The following is a 6,000-nucleotide window of genomic DNA, read 5'->3' as shown; positions in this document are numbered from 1 at the left end:
CAAAAGATCTAAATTGGGATAACTTTGCCATGATACATTTTGAAAACCACAATGGATTCCAGAATGGATTATACTGTCTTACAAAGTTTGAAACAAGTATGAAAAAGTAACTTTAACGCTATTTTATTGTGCATGACTTTAAAACGTTGTTTGAAATACATAGACACATTTATTTATTGACTGCTAGACAGGTTTGTTCGTGTCCAAGTGTTTAAAAAATCATCATTAACTTAATGATGCTGATACATTCTCGATCGCTAGTCAATCCATTCCAGAAAAATGACGCCTCTGAAACTACATTCATCGTTGTTTACATTCTTACAATGATGTACAATCCAAAAATCAATGCTGAGACATTGGATCATGTAAAGCTTTTGGTAACCCAAATTGTCACAAACAGTACCTATAACAAGGCTGCTAGACCCACTTACGAGTAAAATATGCCAAAATATGTTGTTATTGTCTTTTATCTTACAAGCATAATATACTTTGACTCCCGCAAGGAAACATTGGCCACTTCGGGTACCTTGCTATTAGCTACAACGATTATTATCTGCCATGGAACTCATCTGATTATAACAACCTGGAGAGTATATTTATTCCCCAGCACAACGTGTGGAAATCGGATATATCACTGCAAAATGGCGTATCCGAATTGAAAGGACTTGGCTCCAGTAGTTTATTTGTTTACGTGTTGAGTGATGGCAATGTGTATTGTTATCATTATGAGGTAGGTACTCCAGTATATATAAATTTCGTCAGATATAGTGTTTGACAAGCGTAATGCTGCCTCGAATTGTAACAGCTCAAGTTTTCACTATCATCACGCATCAGCGACAAAAGTAATTTGGTTCAAATGATCTGTGAAAATTACTGGCTAACCTCATTTTTCGCCAAACTTGAATTTGTACAAAAGCAGGAAAAAATATTGGTAGTTCTGTGCTTTAACGAGAAAATGTATTAAAGTGCAAAACTGAGCTTATTGTTCAAATTCTTTAGTTTTTGCGTGGTGGTGTAACGTACGTTTTATAAAACAACATACATACGTAAACTCGCGACACTAATGATACGGAATCATGTTGTTTTTTCATATTGAATTGTAGTGAACAAACTGGATAGAAAAAACAAAAGTATGAAGCTCGTCGCGGCAGGCTTCACAACGTTATTTCATTCCGTGCATGTCGCTGTTGTGTAGTGTTCCATTTCATTAGTCATTTCAACAATCGAAGCATGCCTCATACACTAATACATTTTTATGTTTTTGGACACACTGTGCATAGCATGAAACATGTTTGAATCAGTCCATAAATTCCGAATTTAAGTAAATATATACCAAAAGTTTCTTAAAATCCAGATGGAAGTTTTTAAATATATAGATGTAGCAACACTAAGTCGCATCTGGTCAACTGCCGATACCTTGATCAACAAATTGGTTGTTCCCATGCAATTCGTGTCTGAACTTTGAAAACAATCACATTGTACAGTAATATTAAACTATATAGTTAATAATCAAGACGAATTTAGAATTATTAAATAAATAAAGAACCAATAAAAAGTTTATATGACCGTTAGATTTGTGGAACCTACCCTGAGGTTCCAAAGGGCTTCACGATATTGCTATAAACTGATTTGTTATGTGAACTCAAAATATGTATCAAGACGTTCAGAGATAGTGCTAAGTCACGTGTTTTTCAAAAGAAACTAAGTTGTATTTCCAACAACACATCTTTAGTATCGCTCTCATAGATTTGCTAGCATGCTCCCGATAGGTCAGTACTGGTCTGTAAAGGCAATCGGAAATCACTCCATAAGTTCTCTACATGACTCAGCCTGAGTATTTTAAATATAATTTTAGTACACATCATTGTTTAGATACAAACTTATTCATTAAACTCGTGTATATTTTTGTTGCACATTTGTCGATATTTTTTCAATTATTCAAATAAATTTTCATACGATAACAAAAAACATATTCTTTCGCGGAAGTATTTAGTTTTGAACTATACACTTTGTCTGACATAAAGTAAAGAAATCAAATCTCGTAATCTATACTCAGCCTTAGGACTTATAACGATGAAATACGAGTCTGAGCAGAGCAGAGAATGTTGAAAGAACGTTATATAGTTCCATGACAAATTAGGAAAGTTTATTTTCAAAACCACTCGTAAGGCACTTTGTTGGTCATGGGCCTGATTTATGTGCCCTAGTTTACAAAGGCTGGCTAATCCACTTCATTCAATATTTTATCTTTATGGACACTCTTCCTAAATTAAAATTATTTTACGTTTGACAAGCTCTCATTTATCACACGACTACTGTATAATTACGTTAATATACCTATATACCTCTCTGTATCTTATATATAGTGCGGAAGTACGTGTTACGGAGGGGAAGAAGGGATTTATCCTGGATACGTTACAGGAATCCGGTGAAGCTGCGGTTATATTTTCAATCAAGTTAAAAAGAAAACCACTTTTCTTTTTATTAAATGTCATCTACAAAGCACACTGTTGTCTCTTCTGATCGTCTGTATATTCAAACGTCCTACATAATCTGAAGAAAAGGCTTCATTTTCTGCCACAGTATTTCTTGGTCTAGCTGTCTTTTTTACCATCGTCATGACAACACTGTCACATAACTCAGAAAATAGTTTCCTTCCTCCGTATTAACTTGACACTATGGGATGGCTTTTGTAAAGAACATGTTTATTTTGAAGTTCAAATGGGACACGTTTATTTTCTTTTTTCAGTAAACAAAAGTGGTGACATCCGCTTAATTGCGTGAGAATACGCTAAATTCAGCTGCTCCAGCTTTACAATTTGTGGTAATTTGACGGCTCGTCAGAACCGATAAACTTTGATTTTATCTATCTTTCTATCTAGTCAAAAACACTTAACTGACATCCTGAAAGCTACTTGCGTTACATGGAGGTAAAAAAAGGAGAATAAAAAAGAACAACTTTAGTAATAAAATTTACTTTTTGAATAATTTCAGGTCAGTAATATTGAAAGAAGAATAATGAAACATAGTAGAACTCTATCACAGATAAGTTTAAAAATCATTTGTGTCTTGACGCTGCTCATATACAATTTATATTGGAGATTTTACGTTGGAGTACGTTACGATAGATCTAAGGGAAGGATGTCAAAAGGAGAAAATATGAGTCGATTATCATACTAATTTTGTTTCATTATGGGAATCATGCACATCTGTCACTTGTTGACTAAGTTTACATCATATTAAATGGAGTTCAGCCCTGGATGAGACGAATCCTCTATACTGTATATATTTCTTAGATCTTAGAATTTACACACAGAAACGGCAACTGTAGTACACTATTTTAACAAGTAAGCATGATATAGTCCTGTCCTGCATTCTACATGTTATCACTCAGTATAAATGGGTAATATTACAGAATTACCAGAGCTAACGGGTAACCCTAAGGGTTTAACAATATTCCTCAATACATAATGAATAGTAGAAAATATAATTTGAAAACAAAAAACTCGGAGTGATATATCCAGGAAAACGGAGGTAAATTGTTTATTAATGAATGTGTTCATTATCGTCATCATCATCGTAAAGACGAGAGGAAGTTGTGGAAAAAATTCAGAAAATGATTGGATAAAAAGGGTGAAAGAGACTTTATTAGCTACGCACATATAAATTGCAGTAAAGTCGTAGTTCTTAGATAATACGTAGATCATGTCCTGACTTATGCCGAATGTAAATGCTAGTGTGTGCATGGTTGCTTCAACAACAGTCAGAAAGAAGTCAATACAGTAAACCAGTTTGGAGATTTTGTTTTAGAGTGGCTCTGGAGGTAATATACATTAACCAACATTTATATTCACCATCAGTAGAGCAGTACAGACAAATGTATGCTGCAATTCGGCCAGAACATGTATAGTGTGTATATTGTGTCATTTACTCGTTGCAAAATTTTTGCCATTATGTATTTTATAATTGTGTAATTACCGCAAAGTTCATAACTATATCTAACCAATTTAAAGCTAACACTTCCATCCAAATTTTCTATAATAAAAGTCTGTAGTGTTTAAAAAATACATAGGCAGTCCCTTTAACGTCTATTGATTAAATTTATAGAGAGTTTCTAAAGCCAGTGAAATAAGTGTATTTTGAAGAAAACAAACATTGTATGTGATTTGGATCCTCTTCTCTCCCCCTCCCATATTGTACATCACATCGTTATTATTATTATTATTGCTGTTGTTGTTATCGTTTATATTGTGGCCGCCTTCCTCCACCTGTTTACACTGCTTTTCTAATGTTGTTAAGGTTATATTGTTGTTGTTATTGTCATCTTGATAGTTGTTACTATTGTTACTATACTACTCCAAAATTATTAAATATTAGTTGAGCGGTGAACATGTTATCTTGGTAATGTATGTTGATATACAAAAATATAAATTCAAAGATAAATGATCTAGAGTTCAAGGAAGTGGACAAACAGATTTGATCACTCTTTTGGATTGGACCTGTTAAAAGTGAAAAAAGATATCAATAAAGAGAATAATTTACAAGGTGATTGAAATCCCTAAAATAATTATATATTGCTTGCTTCTTACCAATATTTTCTATACATTGCTAATATAACTGTATGAAGTTCGTAAATTCTTTCTAAACTGTAACCAGCTAAACATTGAAATAATTTGTCATCACAAGTGAAAAATAAAAGAAAAAATCTTCTGAAATGCTACAAATAGATTTCGTAATTAATACTTCACAGTAGAGCTATAAGTAAATTCCCAGTGGGAAGATACAGGATACATTGCGTAATTTACCTTTGTAGTAGATATCAACGATCACTTTCAAGTAAAGAACATTGTGTCATTCTAGCTGATAGTTCTTTCTTCTGTAGTCTCTTTATATTATGTTCACGTACGTATAACATATTTTGAACACAACACAATGCATAAAATACTACTATTAAATAATTATTTGGAAGAAAATCATCTAGCATTTCTTCATTACTTCTTTTGGTATATGCTGACCACCCTTACTATTTATATTTGTATTTTTTGCCACTGTTTTCTTCTATTTGCCTTCTTTGTCCCAATGTATAATAATTTGTCTATAACTTAGTAAACCATACTGTGTAAAACAAGCTATCTGAACTCCGTATGTTTTAATCAGTGAACATTGAGACTCACAGCGATGATGAAACTGATTCACCGTCAGCGTGTTCATCGACTAAGGTCCTAAACTGCAAGTTTCTTCATTCATTATATTTTGTGGTGACGTATTACAGCTGATATTTCGTAATAATTATTTCACAACCCAGGCCGTTTCTTGATCAATTATAAGAAACAAATAAGAGGATGAAAGATTTAGGTATATTAAAGCCATCCCCGACAACAACGAAGAAATTAATTCCATTTACTATGAAAATATTCACCATTTCTTCGCTGATAAACATGTTCCGAACATGCCCCATGAAGTTATTACACGGGGTGGCGAATGAAGGTCTGTGCTCTGTTTATCTTTAAATAGTGAATGATTCGGATATGTAATAATAAGCCATTGTATATCTACGAGGAGGAATTTTTTTTAAAGCTATTGGGATGTCAAGCGTCCTAGGCTGGACTATATTTTAAGCTGCTGATGTTACGATTATCCCTCTACTTAGATCGCTGTCTTGTAGATATACAGTTAATTTTACCAAAGTGTTGACGGGACAAATAGAATGAACCTTATAATACATTTGCTTATCAATTGCAATTCTGTTTTTATTCAATGCTTCTAGTACGTAAACGCATATCAACAATGAAGTAGCATTCTACGAATCTTGTTCTTTCATAACAGTCTTATCTTCATTCCAGCATCCACCTAGAATGGTTTTCCAGATATAAAAAGGGTGCAATGACTATTGTAATTCTTTGGCTTAAGAATTTTCAAGGAAGAAAGCGAGACCAATATACCAGCTGTATCAAACAGTGTATTAATGAACAGTTCAGCGGGAAAGAAAATGATGTTTGT

Source organism: Sinohyriopsis cumingii, unplaced genomic scaffold, assembly GCF_028554795.1.
Source record: "Sinohyriopsis cumingii isolate HCF-2022 unplaced genomic scaffold, ASM2855479v2 utg001791l, whole genome shotgun sequence".
NCBI lineage: Eukaryota > Metazoa > Mollusca > Bivalvia > Unionida > Unionidae > Sinohyriopsis > Sinohyriopsis cumingii.
This window is presented reverse-complemented; position numbering follows the sequence as displayed.